Here is an 18,122-nt window from a genome sequence, read left to right as displayed (position 1 = left end):
TTCCTTGGTCTCACTTTCAGCTGATGATATATCTTTGTTTCAATGAGAATAGAAACATTCAAAAAAGAACTTGTAAAAGTTCCCACCATCACATTTACTTACTCACCTGTATCTGTACTCTTTAATCCTATTTTTCCCTCTGTCATTCTGTAATATTCAGGTATATTTTCAACTAAGGTTAAACTGTATCCTCATGTCCTATATTTAATCCCCTCATACTTTTTTAAAAGTATGAGGAAATTATTTTCTCCTGTCCTACTTCATCAACTTTTTCTTTTCTACTAGATCTTCATCATCAGTACACCAAACTGTTATTTCCTCCAACTGAAAAACAAAACTCTCTTGATCCAGTTCTCCCTGACACTACTGCCCATTTTTTCCCTTCCCTTTACAGTTAAGCTTTCAAAAGTGTCCAATATTCTATCTCCTCAATGGCTCACTTCTCATTCTCTCTTAAGCCCACTCTAATGAAGCTTTTTCTCTACTGCTCCACCAAGGTCAAACTGCTCTTGTCAGTGTCATCAGTGACCTCCACATTGCTAAACCCTATGGTGGATCCTTGGCAAATATTAGTCAACACTTTGCACAGCTGACCCCTCACTTCTGAAAACTCTTGTTTTCATTTGGCTTCCAGGATTTCACACATTTGAAGTTTTCCTCCTACATTATTGGCAGCTCCTTTTCAGCTTCTTGTATTTATTTCCTTGTATCTCTCCAATCTTTTAGTATTGGAGAATCTCAAGGCTTGGGATTTGTACCTCTTTTTATCCATCTACAGTTACTCTCTTAGTGACCACATTCAGCCTCTTTGTTTTAAAAACAACTGTACACTAATGATCACAAGTTTATATCTGCAGTCAGTACTTCCACCCTGAACTCCAAACTCATACATTCAACTGCCTACTTGACTTTCCACCTGAATGGCTAATAAACATCTCAGATCTAATATGTCAAGAATGGTCCTTTGATGTTCTACCATCTCTAGCCCTGCTCCTCTTATAGACTTTCTGTCTCAGGAATGGAAATCCCATCCTTCCAGTTGCTCAGACCAAATACTTGGTATCATTACTGATCATTCTATTTTGCTCACACTTCAAGCCCATGCCATCAGCAGATTATGTTGGCTCTACTCCCAAAACACTGAAAATATCACCATCTCTCACCATATCCTCTACAAACACAATGGTCTAAGTCATTATTATCTCTTAGCTGAATTCATTTCATAGCTTACTAACTGATTTCCAAGCATCTTATGGTGCCCTTTGGTCTATTCTTAACAGAGGTGACAGCTTGTTCCTGTTAAACAAGTCAGATCATGTCATACCTATGCTCAAAGCCCTCTAGTGGGCCTCCATTTCTCCAGAGTTCAAACCAATGTCATCGCATATAGGATACTTTTTGTCAGATTTCTTTAAGTGATTCTCACTCTGGGCCTTCTCAGCTCTGCATGCCTAAATCCTATTTAAGTGGTTGGTGTCTTTGTAAGAATAAAAATGTTTTCAGCCCCTTTAGCAGATGCAGCTTTGCAACAGACCCTTATACCTCACCCCTTGGCAAGTAGAGAGCTGGCTGGTTGACAGCCCCCACTTGCTCCCTTGACAGTGTCTTTATGAAGTGCACACACAGCACAGCTGTTTCAGCTCTACCCAGCAGCCTGGTGTTTCCCGTTACCTCTGTGTACTAATTCCCTACCACTCTGTCTTGCATTTACTCTGTGCAGCCACACTGGACTCTTTGTTGTTTCTTGGACCTAAAAGGCACGCTCTCACCTCAGGAACTGTTTCCACTATCCCAACATCTTTCTTCAGGAATTATCTATCAAGTTCATTCCCTCACTTGATTCAGTATTTTGCTCAAATGTAACCTCTTCAGTGATGTCTTCTCAGGCTTCCTATATTAAAGCATACTCACTTCTTCCCCTACTCGCTATCCCTCTTCCTATTAAAAAAAACTCTCCATAGCACTTACCAACTAATATATCACATATTCCACTTAAGGCTTTTTTTTTATGTTTGACTGTATCTTCCACCTGAAGATTTACTCCAGGAAAATATATATATATATATATATATATATATATATATATATATATATATATATGTTGTTAATTGCTATTTCCCAAGAACTTAGAGTTCCACCTGCTACATAGTAGACACTCAAATCCTATATTATTTATGCAAAGGCATTTTTTATATAAAGGGCATACCAGTTCTCTCTCTGATCCATTCTCCTTCACTCAGCAAAGTTTCTTTTTTCCCCCTAGTATTTTAGTTGTTCCTGAATGTATTTTCTTTGTCAAATGCATCTTCCCTATCTGCCATGTACACCTGTTGACCTCACTCATATATTTCTCCTCTATTTCCCAAAGGGGATTTCTAAATCAAACACCTATATATAATGATTATTTTGAGGGAAAGCTTCTGCTATATAAATATTATATGAGTAAACAATGAAAAATGAACACATTTAATATTTTAAGCCCAGAGTATACATCTACTTCTGAGGGTGAAACTTGTGCAAAATCTCCAAAGACAATGGGAAATTTAAGCAAACTGGTGTTTGAGGATGATTTCAAAATATCAAAATAATGCTAGTCAACAATGAGTACATTGGCTGTTTCTTTTGATTTATAATTAAACAAAAATCAGCCCTAATTGCTTTAATAATAATTTAATTGAAATCCGTTGGTTTCGAAGACACTTAGAAAAAAAAGTGTTTCTTCCTCACAGTATTGCGTTTTCCTCTTTGGCTATAAAATGTTAAGTGGGGGAAATGTGAGCTCCCTTTCTATTATCTTTGGCAAACATCATTTTCCTTTTTTTTGTCAAGTGGCTGTAATGGTATTCTCTTTGGTAACACCTCTGGCCTTGCAAAATTTGGCTTAACTTTTTTGATCTTTTTATGCATTTACAACAAAACAAACATGCCATGTTTGTAGAAATATGTCATCTGTTGCTAGTTGGGTTTTTTTTTTTGGTGGGGGCGGGCTCAGCTGGCAAATAGGAAAAATAATCTGGTTTTGAAGAAAGAACAACAATGCCATTTACACAGCTGCAGGCATGGATTTCTGAAGAGGACAGCTGGGCCAGGTTATGTCAGACTCTGAGCTTCTTTGACCTCAAATTGAGGCCTGGACATAGAAGAGAAGGGCCTGTAAGATGCAATGGTGTGGGCCAGGAATCTCATGTGTTGGCTGTTAAATTCATAACATGTCTATGTTGTATCGAAACTTATTACTTTCAACAAGTTCAGATGGCAGGTTTTTAAAGCTTTTTCTGGGTTTCACAAGCCACCATCGTTACAGTGGTTCAAGCCATACAGAGACACAAATTATGCTTTCTTTTTTTTTTGTTTTTTAAAGATTTTATTGGGGAATTGGGGGATGGGAACAGCACTGGAGAATCTGGGAAAGGGGAACAGACAAGTTGTCCTTTTGTTCTTCAGTCTAGTTGTGGAGGATGTTGCTTCATTGGCCTATGTTGGTATTATCATTGCGCTCTTCCTGGCTGAGGCAGATCAGCCGCTGGCCTCTGGACGGCTGCTCACGGCGGCTCTTGGCAGCTCACACCAGCTGCCAGCCACTCACGCTGGCTGCCGGCCACACACGGCAGCTCATGGCAGCCCACTGCAGCAGGGGCTGCAGCCTATGCCATCACCGGCTAATTAGGCAGCCCAGCTCCAGGTCGAGCTGTTGTTCACCATCTTAGCTGTAGAGGGCAGTGTCACTGGCCCTCATGTGGGTCCGAACCCTGGCCTTGCTGCTCAGAGCTGGTGTCCCAAGCCAGCTTTTAACCAATGCGCCACTTGGCTGGCCCCAAATTATGCTTTCTACACCTATTCTGGGAAAACAGTGATTCTTTACCTTGTACCAGTTGCAAGCATGCACAATAATAATAAAGTCCTTAAACCATCTGATTTCTATCCAATAATAAGATAACAGTCAATTCAGTATGGTTGAACTTTTGATTGATATCAATTTACTTAAGTGCTACCTTCTTCTTTAAGGGCTTTTAGCACATTTACTAGTGTTTGTAGAGTCCAGCTAAGAAACAAAATGTGTTATTAACTTTTTAAAGAGACATATGCCTTTTCAAATTAAAAAAAAAGAATTGTTTCATAATTTAAAAACATGGGGTGTCATTTTTATCTTGACTATCCACTCCCTTATACTAACTGCTACTCTTAAAGACAAGCTGAATCTTTATTTCTAATTTTTAGTCAGAAACATCAATTAACACATTGGCTGTGATTTTTTTTATTTTCAAATTCAGAAACTAGAAAGAAGAACAGAAATCCAACTTTTCAGCCTGTATCCCTTACCTAGATACGAAGGTGAAAAATTTGGCCACTTTCTTCAATGCTCTTTCACGTCTACATAGGTGATGAATTTTTTCAGAACTGTCTAAATCCCTTTCCTATGAGTAGGCAAAGCTGGTTAACATCATCGTCAATTAAAAGTGGTGGTGGAATTATTCTTTTCCAAGGGGGTTTTCCTGACTGAGTTTGAAAGGCACTGCATACAAGTCTCCTTGGAGACTTCATAATGATACATAGCATATTATAGGTTTTGAGAGGCTCTATAATATCTATTTAATTTTGTTTAATTCTGAAATTCTCATACTTTATTGACCAAGATGGAACATATAAGACTCAGGCTTTTACTCATAGTAGGATGAGAAACTATTGGAGGGCTTTGAATGGAAAGATATGATTTATTATGCTTTATAAGGTTCATCTGTGTGAGACGTGACTGAAGGGGGCATGCAAAGACAAGTGCAGGAAGATGGTTTAGGAGGCAATTGCAGTAATACAGATGAGCAAGCAATGTTAATTTGAACCAGATGGTAAAGGTGTAGATGATGAGAGGGCATCACTTTACAGATGCATTTGGAAGGCCAGGCATTCAATATTTGCTGACAGATAGTATGTGGGGTATGAGCGGGAGAAGTCAAGGGTGACCCCAACATTTTTGCCCTGAGCAAATGGAAGACTGTAGAAGGAGCAGATTTGGGCATTTGGGGGTAAATCATGATTGTTGGTCTAGAGACATTAATTTTAAGATGGCATTTAGACATTTAGCAATAGCCAGGGCACTCTCTGGGATACCCATTCTGAGCCTGAATTAATTCATGGCAGTTGTTCTCAACCCTGGCTGAGGGAGATTTAAAAATTCTGATGCCCAGGATACTCCCAAACCAATTACATTAGAATCTCTGGGGGTGAGCCAAGGCATCAGTGGTCCCGAAATCCCCTAGGTGATCCCAATGTGTAGTGAGGGTTGCAAACCACAGATTCAATGGCAGCGGTGTTTCTGAGTTTCGGATGATCATGGCAGACTCTATCAGTTGTGGGGTCAGGACAGTTGGACTTCCTGGTTTTGAGGAAACTGATAATAAGGTAGGCACTATTGCTGGGAAATAGGTAATTCCTGGGTTCTCTCTGATTCTTCAGGCACTCTAGTTTCATTTTCTCTAAGTTAAAGAAATGTCTGGCTTTCTTGCTTAAGATACCTTGTTTCATACATCCTTTACTTAAATGAGGCAGCTTTTATGGTGCCTACCCATCCTTCTGACCCAGGGCCTGAGTTTCTCTGCTGGTCTCTGGAGATCCATGACTCATTATTGGGTTACCTGAGAATATAAGAACACTTCAGAGCCTCCCTCACGGCCCAGCCACCAGCACCTACAGTTGAAGCTAATCTGAAAGCAGTAGGAATTCAACAGCATTAGATGGAGTGAGGGTGGGAGAATTTCATAATAAGAGAGGTTAAAGGGCTTTTGGTCACAGTGGCCAGGTCCTTAGTAAGAAGGCAGAGATATTCTTGGAACATCCCTCAGTGAAACCCACACATGCATGTATCACTTTGATGGCCAGCGTTTTCATGTAAACACCTTCACATACCACATACGTATGCTGAACACACACACACACAACAGGAGGTCACTCACATACACAGACAACATACATCATACATACACCCATCACACACCAACACACCTCTCATCTACTACCCCTCTCATATCAAACCTCTCAGGAAAAGAGTTTCAATGAACTTGTAATACAGGAGTTCAACTTCAGTTAGGTTATTAGATTCGGTGAGGCCAAAAAAAGACAATAGAACTATAGGTAAATGGTTCATACCACAGTTATATTCTCGAAGTGGCCGGTCAAGACATAGGAAGCAGCATCTGCCAATATCCCAACAAGGGTTCTTCTTGCACCACAGTCTCAATGGCGGCTGGTTAGACACAGGAAGTAGGATCCACAAGATCCACAACATCTGTGCTTGCTAACATAGCCATGACAGCTATATAGCACTCAGAACAACAGTGGGCAATGGCCAACTTGTTACATAAGTGCTTACATAGGTATGCATCCTGCGCATGTGTGGGCTATACAACTGAGCCAGCACCTTTCCATGTGAGGCCAAGAGCCTGGAAATTGCTCTCCTGGCCCTGCCCCAACACTTGTTCATGCTGCAGATGAATGAAGATTTTTATTTACTTTCTGTGCCCCCAAAGTTCATAATTTAACTGATGGACATTGGAATTTCAGGTCTCATGGTGCTACGAAGGGAAGAGTTGGGAAAACAAGTGACCTTCAAGTTCCTCTTGAAGTCACATTATTTAGGTGCCAATATGCCCTGTTTACCTACAAAACCACTCTTGAGTGAGGCAGGAATCCAGGTAGAAGAAGGCCGTCAAAACTCCTTTGGCCAGTGGATGGTTTTATCCAAGACAGGCCTAAAGAAAATCCCTGAGGTGACACTGATTCCACTTTCCATGTGCAATGGATGCTATAAATGCCTGCTAATATCCATGCCCTGACCTTAGCAATGCACACCTTTTCAAAGCCCACATATGCATGTTTTTTCCTGAATGTTTTCTCCAGACTAAGCCATCCACTTTGCCCACTCCTGCATCAAGCTGGAGGTTCCAAGGAACTAACACCACCAAAAATCAGCTCTTCTATCATGACTGGTGAAATTAACTGTCCCTCCTTTGAGGTGGGATAATTCTGAGGTATACTGTACTTTGGCCTTCTAGCATTCTTCATTGGGACTCAATCTATGGGGTGAATGGCTTGATAACACACCCTTTTTTTGGCTGCTTTCCTTCCCTGTCTCACTTTTCCATAACTCTGCCAATGTTTTCTGGGACCACCCTGAGGTAGACTATTTGTACTTAAATTCTTTGTCAGGACCAACTTCTGGGGAAACCTATACTAAGACACTATACTAAGAAAGGAAGAATTCCTCTGCAACTGTAAATTACAAAAGATGGACAGAGGGCAGTTTAAACAAAAGGGATCAGAGTCACAAACATGTTTGTAAAAGTGGTCTATTATCTAGATTTGATTTACAAGAACAATTTGGGAAATTTGCCTTTCTGCTGGGGTAGGGACCAGAGTGGCCATGTAAAGGGGAAGCAGATGCACTCAGCCTGCAGCCTCACACATCTGCTAGATGAACGACTATAATTTTTTAGGAGGGAGACAAAAAAAATAAAACTTTTTATTGTGTAAGTGACACTGGTTATTATAGTCAGCAATCAGAAAGCTACCCTGAGGACAGAACTTGTCTGTCTATTAATGTAGAGAAAATGGCTAGCCTGCTCCCCAAATCTCAGAGTATAACATTGGAGATGCTAAGATTCATTCCAAAGGACTTATAATGCCAGCAGAATACAAGAAAGATGTAGCAAATGTGTGTTGCAAGAAAGATAATAAAATAAAGTCTAAGCATTTCAGAGCTCTTGGGGCAAATTGAATCCATGGGAATTGAAAAATAAAGGGCTTAGGAAAAAATAGTCTTTTTACAGAGGACAAGAAAATAAAGTATTTCTTCTCTTTATGAAGGGTAAGTGCTTTTGGACCCAAAACTACTGCAGAGGCCATTTCCAAACATACAAAAAAAATTTCTTTAATCAGGATCTACAGTTTTATTACTTATAATCAGGTCTTTCTCTAAAGATTTCCTTTTCAGCGTGAACAAAAGCCAACACACAAATGTAATTTGTAACCAACATTCTCCTATACCTGCTCCCATCACCAAACTTCTCCCTCAGTGTTGATGCTACCTCCTTTAGAGCCAGACTCTGTGGGGACAGCCAGAGTGCCAGTGTCTTCACCCATTTTACACACCCCATCCCAACACAGCTCACCAGTGCTCTGCATCATGCACTAGGTGTGAAAGACCTTCGAATGAGTTAGGGGTCAGTTTCACTATATTATCAACACTAGAACTTAAATCATTTTTTGTACATACCCTGATGTATTAGTTCAGGTTGCTTAACTGAAATTCTATAACAAAGACCAGCAACTGCAGTTGTCTTATGCCCTGAAGCTTGATGTTTAACAAAACGAAAACTTATTTTTTGCTTATATTACAATCTGATGTATGTCAGTGGGTGGGCAAATGGGAATAGTTTAAGAGGTCATTCAGGGACCCAGGCAGGTTTTATCTATTGGCCACAATTGTTTAGGACAGGTGTTGGAAATTTATGTATTATTTATTTATTGATTGATTGATTTAATTATTAGTATTGGACTTTACTTTTTAGAGTAGTATTAGGTTTGCAGAAAAATTGAGCAGAAGGTACAGAGTTTTCCCATATTCTTCCTGTCTTTTTCACACACACAGCCTCCCCCACTATCAACGTCCCTCACCAGAGTGATGCATTTGTTACAACTGATGAACCTACATTGACACATTATAATTTTCCAAAGACCATAGTTTACATTAGGGTTCACTGTAAATGTTGTATATTCTAAAGGTTTGGACAAATGTTTAAGGACATGTATCGACCTTCATAGTATCATAGTTTTCACAAACCTAAAAACCCTCTGTGTTCTATCCAATCATTTATCCCTTCCCCCTAACCCTTGGCAAGCAATGATCTTTTTACTGTCTCCATAGTTTTGTCTTTTTGAAAATGTCATATAGTTGAAATTATATAGTATGTAGACTTTTCAGATTGATTTCTTTCACTCAGTAACATGAATTTAAGTTTCTTCCATGTCTTTTTATGTCTTGATAGCTCATTTATAAAATAATAAATAATATTCAATTTCTGGATGTACTACAGTTTATTTATCCATTCATCTACTGAAGGGCATCTTGGTTGCTTCCAAGTGTTTGGCAATTAACAAATTTTATTCTTAAAGGGCCAAATAGTAAATACTTTTAGCTTCATTAGTGAACCAATCTCTGTTGCAACTACTGCTACTGTAGTTCAAAAGCTTCCATAAACAACATATGAAGAAATGGATACAGCTGTATTGCAATAAAACTTCATTTACAAATACAGGATGTAATATGCAGACTTCTGCCCTCTGGCCTTGGAGTCCTCCACTGGCTCTCCTCAGCAGACAAAGGAAAGGTGAGAGCAGAGGATCTGAATTATGTGGTAGATATTTTCAGAGGATAGGCTTGGACATAGCACACATCATTTTTAACTAACGCCTTGGTCAGATCACATGACCTCACCCAATTGCAAGGGAGCCTGGGAGATGTAGGTTAGCTGTTTACCTAGAGGGAAGAGGAAACAGGATTTTGTGAGCTGACAGTATTATATGCCAACCTGAGAACCAATTATTCTTTATGATATAATGTCTCTGGAAATGACTACTGAGGCTCTAAATAATTGATTTTAAAAGGCTTGGTAACACAATTCCTGTAGGATTTGGAAACTTCCTAAATTTGTGATGAAAGAATTTTGCCTGCAAATGTATAATGTTATGTTTGAGAGAAGCATTGTATAGACAATATCAGAAAATCAACTATTCTCCTGGACTTAATACTCAGTGTTTCCATATAGATGAATTCTTCAAGTCTTTATTAGGAATTAAAAGGGATCCTGCTGGACTTTTGTTTATAAACAATTAGTTAACTGAGTATAATTTATTCATAGGAGTAGTAAATATATTTTTTTAAAGTTCACAATTTCTACTTCTTTAAATGGGCACTGGTCTTCCCCCAAATCCTACCAAATTAAAGACATTTGATTGTAGTCAGGAGCTTGTCTAATAAACCAAATTTTGTTTCTTTATGTGGCTTTACAGAACAATATTATCAAATCCAAGTTTTATTTCCCTCCAATAATTTCTGAATGATTATTTTCATGGAATATGATAATAGAGAATAGTTATGTGGTACCATTCACTTCCTAAAATGCGGTGATCTTTAGTAGTATTAGCAAATCCAAGGGGCTAAAAGGATATAAATTAAATTTGATCAGGAACTCTTGTAATGAACAAAAGAAAAAAAATCCACTGTGATTGTTCTGGTGTCTGTTTTGGGTCAGAATAAGTAAAAACCAAAGTAATAAATCTTGCCTTCATTTTTCAGCCTTCAAGCCTTCTAATGAGGCAGAGCTGTGCAGATAAATCTAAAATTTTAATAAGGAAAAAATGAAAAATATATAACAGTTGCATCTGCAATGCCCTTCTAGGTCACCCTGAAATTCTTAAAGTTATCATGATTGCTCTTGACTCTGGGTGTACTTCGAATACTTTGACAGCTACTTGCTCCAAATATCAAATCACATTTAAAATTTCCTTAGTTTGTTTTGGTTTATTTTAGAAGCTCATGCTCTTTTATCCCTTTTATCAATGATGTTAGCCTCTGGCATGTTGACCTAATGTATCATCAGGGCATTGGTCTTGAAGTTTAGCATGCATAAGAATCGCCTGGAAGGCTGGTTAAAAGACAGGCTCCTGAGCTTCACTCTCAGAGACTCTGAATCTGCAGGTCTGGGTGGAACCTGAAATTCTACATTTCTAACAAGCTCCCAGGTACTGCTGCTGCTGCCAGTCTAGTACCACACTAGCATTAACATCAAGTCAAGGGTCTTTCAAATGGAAACACAACTCAAACTGGCTTAGCAAATAGGGAATGCATTGACTTGAAAAAATTATAAATCCAGGCTGTCAGTCTGACTTTGGGCACTCCATACTCCATCTGCTCCAGTAACATCCCGAGGATCCAATTTTTCTTTCTTCCCTTTCTGGATCCATTTCCCCTGTGCTGGCATTTCCTTCATGGTCACAAATGGATTGCGGTGCTCCAGACCTTACTTTCTCATGTTGCCAAGCCCAAGTGGGAGGAGAGACTGTTTTCACTTCCCCCAACTGTTGAAAAAAATTTTTTACTCTTATTGGCTATCATTGAGTAATATGATCCTCTTGAACCAATCACTGTTTTCCCCTAGGGATATATTACCCAATCAGTTTAGATTAATCTGGACCTACCCCTGGATTTAAGGAATTCATATGCCTGCCATATCTGTTTTTCTGCATCAGGGATTTCTCCATAGCGATGGAGGCTCTCTCAGCTTGAGCTCACTGCAGCCTAGAGGTGCACAGCATTGATGTCCTTGCATTCCACAATCAATGGGGGAATGAGTTTGTGAATAGTGGCCTCCGCTTCTCAACTTTCAGACAATTATTAAGTGCATTCTGTACGTTTTCTTAGAGGTTCCCAGTAGGATTATGTCCCAGTTGCCCACTGTGGAAACCAGTTCTATGAGTTCTGACAATTATGTTAGTTAACTCATCCTAGAAAAAGTGCTACATACCTCATTGCTGAATATCACTACGGTCACCTTCGATGCCAGGGTTAGTCCACCCTTCAAAGCAATTTTGGAACTCTTTGAGTGTCAATAAACGGTCATTATTTTTATCATCAAATCAGCATATTTCATGTACTCTGTATTAGTTTTCTGGGTCTGTAGTAATAAAATACTACATACTGGGTAGCCAAAAACATAGAAACTTGTGACTTCATAGACTTTGTGTCTAGAAGTCCCAAATCGCGGTATCAGTAGGGCCATGTTCCTTCTGGAACCTTGAAAGTAGAATCTTTCCTTGCCACTCCCTAGCTGTGGTGGTGGCCTTCAATCCTTGGGATTCCTTGGCTTGCAGCTATATCATTGCAATCTTTGCTTCTGTCTTCACATGATGGTTTCCCTGTGAGTCTGTCTTTACATGACCATCTTCTTCTCTTGTAAGGTTATCAATCATATTGGGTTAAAAGCCCAACCTAATGACCTCATCTTACCTTAATTACATCTGCAAAGACCCAATTTCAAAATAAGCTCACATTTACAGAAACCAAGAGTTAAGATTCAGTATGTTTCTTAGGGCAACACATAACAAACTTATACTAATTCGTGAATTCTCCTCCCAGCCCACTGCCTGTATTTCCAGCTCTGCTTTAATCCTTTGAAATTACCAACTTGTTTCCACTGCAGTACATTTCTAGCTGAGGAAGGAAAGAACATTCTAATTTGGAGAAAACTGCAAGAACAGCAACTGCCTAAAACTTTCAAAAAGAACAAGGGAGCCTGACACTGCCAGGCCCTAAAAGCCAAACAGCTTGGAGAAAGATTTAAAACTCATAAATATCAAAGAGCCTGTGGCATATTGGGGGCAGAAAGAACAATCCTAAACACAGTGAAACATAAATAAAGTTGGATTGGGTTCATTGGCCTCACTCGAAGGGCAAAATTATTCTCCCCTTTCCAAAAGTAGCATTTGGCACACCATTAGTTAGGAGTGGCTATTGTCTTTCTGAAATACATTATTTTTTATAGCTATGGCAGGAGTCGACACACAATATTACATTGTTCTGTTTCCACTCAGATACACACAGGTAGGATTGTAGTCTTGATGAGCCTTTTGAGGCTGATCTAACTTGACCTCTACCCCAAACAAGGTCATTTACCTGCCTTCTATAATAACCATCTTCACATCTGGTTCCCCAACCCTAGCATTATAATTTTTATTTTATAAATCTTTTTTAGATTAGAGAAGGAATAAATTGCTATTTTACATATAGAAAAAAGTGCTCTACAAGCTCACTGCTTCTTTAAAAAAATCCATCACCTATTCTTTGAAATGATTTTTAATGACTTCCTAGTACTTGATTGTTTCATATCCCACAATTGTTAAAGCCAATGCCCTACTAGTGACCATTTATGATATTGCAATTTTTTTGTTCTTACAAAAATTGCCATAATTACCATTTTTGTATCCTTTGTGTACTGTAGCATTATTTCTAATTTATATCCTCAGTTCCAAATTTTTTAGAGTCCAACAGTCAAAATATGTACATTTTCAAATAGGGAACTGTAGTAACCTTGAAGAAGAAGTAAACACACCTACAGCAATCTAGGTCTCAACAGCTTTTATTCTTTTATGGTAGTTCATAAGTGGGGTCATCGATAAGAAGGTGAAAATGGGTGCTTTTTGCTTCAATATTCTTAGACTGTGTTCACCCATTTTCCTACATGCACAGATGGGAAGAATATACCTGGGGCTGTTCTCTGGTTTGTGATGGAATTGAGTGTAATTTCCCCATTCTTTATTTTCAGAAGTCTTGGAAAGAGCTGTCAGAAAAATCTGGGACTTGAGCCCACATTGATTTATTTTAACCAGCCAGAAGGTGGGCTTGTGGTGGCCTCCCAATATTAGGAGCAGACAGTATGTGGTGTATAGATTATGCTTCTCTCAACCACTGTACCTCAATCAATCAGGGTAGTTAGAGGCCTGTTTTTTATCTCCTCCCCATGAATCCCCATCTTTCAGACCTACACAAGAAGCAGGAGGTGGGCCTCTCTTTAACCCAAATCAACCTTGGCCAGCTTCCAATAAAAATTTTCTTAATGTGTTTTGTTCTTTCCTTCTATAGTGGGACCTCCATTTTTTAATCATGTGTTTGGCAACTTAAAAGACTGATGGCTTTTTGCATGTCATTATCAGGGCTTGGAGGGAATGATAACTGCACAACTCCTCAGATCAAGGCAATAAGATAAAGAATTTATCTGGAAACCATTTTGCCAGATGGCAGAACAGAGGCCAAAATCCAAGCTAGAAAATTTCTAATTCAGTGTTTGCTGTTTGCTGAAAAAGAGAACTTTCTCATCTGAGATTATGGCCCAGTCTTACTAGTGAAGAAAGAACAAAATAGATTGGATTGGAGCAAAATTGTTTGTGTGTACATTGCAGAAAAGGGTGATTCATTTATGCTTTCTTGAAGATTTTTTTTATTGTTATAGTCAAAGTGTGCTGCATGAATAAGTAGCCTCAGCATCACCTGGGTGCTAGTTAGAAATGCAGATTCTTTGGCTACACCTAGACATTCTGGATCAGAGCATGCATTTTAACAAGATCTCCAGGTGATTCCTATGCACATAAGACTTGGAAAGCACTGGTGTATTATACAAAAGATATGTGCATTTGTTGCCTGGAAGAAGCCTTTTTAAAAACTGATTCTGCTGATAAAACAAAACAAAATAAAAATAAACCATAAACATCTTTTTTTACCTGGAAGAGCCTATGAGTTCTTTCAGGATCCATTGAACTGTTTATGGGACTAACAACTAAACTCAAAATTAATCCTGAGGGATGGGATTTGTTTGCCTGAATCTCTTTATTTTTAATTACATAATTTTAGGTAGTTTAATTTATTGAAAAGTAATATAAGCACATGGTCAAAATTTCAGAGCACAAAAATGTACACTTTGAAAAGTAAGTCCTCATCCTAAAACTTAATTTCATTCATAGAAGCAATTAGTGCATATATCCACATCTATACCTATATCTATATCTATATCTGTATCTATACCTTACATAGATATAGATAGAGAGATATACACATTTAAGTAAGTATAGTATTATATGTGTTATTCTGTACTTTGCTTTCTGGCACCTTTTAAATATTCCATAAGAGCACATAGAGAGGTCTACCTTATTGTTTTTAATATTTACATAGTATTGTTCCTATGTTTGCATCAAAATTTGTTAATGTTGACTGTCATTTAGGATGTCTCCAGTCTCTTTGTTTGGGCTAATCCAAATGATACTACAATGAGTATTTCTGTGCATACGTGTTTGCTCACATGTATGTCTATCTCAAAAATAAAAATCTAAGTAAAATCGCTGGTTGTTAAGTAGAGGAGCATTTAAAATTTTGATAGATTTTGCCAATCTGCCCTTCAAATACATTAGTATGTGTATCTAGTATTTCACCAACCATCCATGAAACTTGTGATCACCCTTGTCCCTGCCTCAATGAGATGTCAAACTAGGAAATGTGTGATTTGAAAACTGGAAATTAATACCTTTTTTCTATTTTAATATGAACTTCTTTAATTATGAGCGAATTTGAGCATATTTTCATATACTTAAAAGTCATCTATATTACTATGTGTGTTCTTTTTCTTTTCTTTTTTTAATTTACAGTTGAATTAAGCTATATATATATATATATATATATATATATATATATATATAAAATCATACAAGGTCTGACAATCAATTAAGTTAGTGAACTTGTTGCAATGATGTTGCTAACCTTTTATGATATTAGAGGGATTATTCATTATGAATTTGTACAAACTGGATGAACAGTTAACCAGGTTTACTATTTGGAAGTGCTGACAAGCTGCTTGAAAAAGTTAGATGGCCTGAAAATTTCACCAACAATCTATGGCTCTTTCATCATGACAATGCACCAGCTCACATGGCACAGTCTGTGAGGGAGTTGTTAGCCAGTAAACAAATAACTGTATTGGAACACCCTCCCTATTCACCTGATCTGGCCCCCAGTGACTTCTTTCTTTCCCCAAAGATAAAGGAAATATTGAAAAGAAGACATTCTGATGACATTCAGGACATCAAGGGTTAAACGATGACAGCTCTGATGGCCATTCTAGAAAAAGAGTTCCAAAATTGCTTTGAAGGGTGGACTAGACACTGGTCTTGGTGTGTAGCTTCCCCAGGGGAGTACTTCAAAGCTGACCATAGTGATATTCAGCAATAAGGTATGTAGCACTTTTTCTAGGATGATTCACGTACTTAATTGTCTGACCTCATATAATGTTGTATAAGTTTAATGTGTATAACATGACAGTTTGATATACATATATATTGCCAAATGATTACAATAAGGTTAGTTACATCTATTACCTCACACTGTTACCTTTTTATGTGCATGTGTATATGGTGAGAACATTTAAGATCTACTTTCTTAACAACTTTCAAGTTTGCAATGCAGTATTGTTAACTACAGTCACCCATGTTGTAAATTGCATCCCCAGAACTTACCCACCTTCTAACTTGCAGTTTGTGGGCTTTGACCACCACTGCCCATTTCCTTGATACCCAACCCCTGGCAGCCACTAATTTACTCTGATTTTACCAGTTCATTTTTTTTAGATTCCAGTATAAAGTGAGATCATACAGTATTTCTCTTTCTCTCTCTGACTTAGAACTATTTTATTTAGCATAATGTTCTCAAGGGTCATCCAGTTCTTGCAAATGGCAGGACTTCCTTTCTTTTTACTTCTGAATAATATCCCATTATATATATATATATATATATATTACAATTTCTTTATCCATTCATCCATCAATGGATGCATAGGTTGTTTCCATGTCTTGTTTGTTGTAAATAATGCTGCAGTGAACATGGGGGTGCAGCTATCTCTTTGAGATAGTGATCTTATTTCTTTTGAATATCTATCCAGAGGTGGGATTGCTGGATCATGTAGTAGTTCTATTTTAAATTTCTTTTGATTACTTTAACCTATTGCTTTCTATAGGGGCAGTACTAATTTACATTTCTAACAAAAATGTGTGAGAGTACCCCTTTTGTCACATCTTTGCCAACACTTGTTATCTCTTACCTTTTAAATAACAACCATTCTAACAATTGTGAGACAATATCTTACCATCATTTTGATTTCTGTTTCACTGATAATAAGTGATGTTGAGCATCTTTTCAGATACCTGTTGGTCATTTGTATATCTTCTTTTGAAAAATATTTATTCGGGTCCTTTGTCCATTTTAAAATCAAATTATTTGGATTTTTGTTTTGTTTTGTTTTTGCTATTGAATTATATGAGCAACTTAACATGTTTTATGTATTAACTCCTTATCAGATACATGGTTTGTAAATATTTTTTTTCCATTTTATAGATTGTCTTTTTATTTTGTTGATCATTTCTTTTGCAGAATGTTTCAATTTGATATAGTTCCACCTTTATTTTTTATTTTGTTGCATGTATTTTTGGTGTCATATACAAAAAAAAATCATTGCCAAGAACAATATTAAGGAGCTTTATGTCTATGTTTTATTCTAGACGTGCAGTTTCACATTTATTGATTTGCAGATGTTAAACCATCCTTGCATCCCCAGCAATAAATCCCACTTAATCAAGGTGTAAGATACTTTTAAGGTGCTATTGAATTTGGTTTGCTAGTATTTTGCTGACAATTTTTGCATCTGCATTCACCAGAGATGTTGGCCTGTAGTTTTCTTTTCTTGTAGTGTACTTATGTAACTTTGGTGTCAGGGTAATGCTGGCCTCATAAAATGAGTTTGGGAGTGTTCCCTCCTCTTCAATTGTTTTGGAACTGCCTGAGAAGGATTGGCATTAGTTCTTCTTTAAATGTTGGTAGAATTCACCAGTGAGTGAAATCATCTGGTCCTTGGCTTTTCTCTGTTGGGAGGTTGTTGATTACTGCTTCAATCTTCTTTATTATTGATCTGTTTATATGTTTTATATCTTCATCATTCAGTCTTGGTAGATTGTTTCTAGGAATTTATCCATTTTTTTCTAGGCTATCCAATTTTTAGGTGTATAGTTATTCATAAGTAGCCTCCCACTAGGTCGTATAGCTGACAATTCTCTAGAATGTGGCTGGGAGGGGTTGAAATCGAGTATAGAGCCCTTTCAGGATCTCCGCAGGTGCAGACAGAAGTGCCTCCCATTGGGTCCCTGGACTCACAGAACTTCTGGTAGACTGTGGCTATGAGGGCTAGAGATAAGTATAGGACTATTTTAGCCACTATTTTTATAAAGAGAAATAGGACATTTTCTGACTATTTTCAGAGCTCTTTTTTTTTTTAAGAGTTTTATTGGGGAATTGGGGGGATGGGAACAGTGCTGGGGAATTGGAGGAAGGGGAACAGACAAGTTGCTGTCGTTTCGTTCTTCAGTCTAGTTGTGGAGGACGTTGCTTCACTGGCCCAAGTTGGCATCATCATTGTGCTCTTCCTGGGCGAGGCAGATCAGTCGCCGGCTTCTGGATGGCCACTCACTGCAGCTGCTAGCCA

The sequence above is a fragment of the Hipposideros armiger genome, unplaced genomic scaffold (genome assembly GCF_001890085.2).
Source record: "Hipposideros armiger isolate ML-2016 unplaced genomic scaffold, ASM189008v1 scaffold_20, whole genome shotgun sequence".
NCBI classification, from domain to species: domain Eukaryota; kingdom Metazoa; phylum Chordata; class Mammalia; order Chiroptera; family Hipposideridae; genus Hipposideros; species Hipposideros armiger.
The sequence above is the reverse complement of the archived record's forward strand: the minus strand, read 5'-3'. Positions refer to the sequence as shown.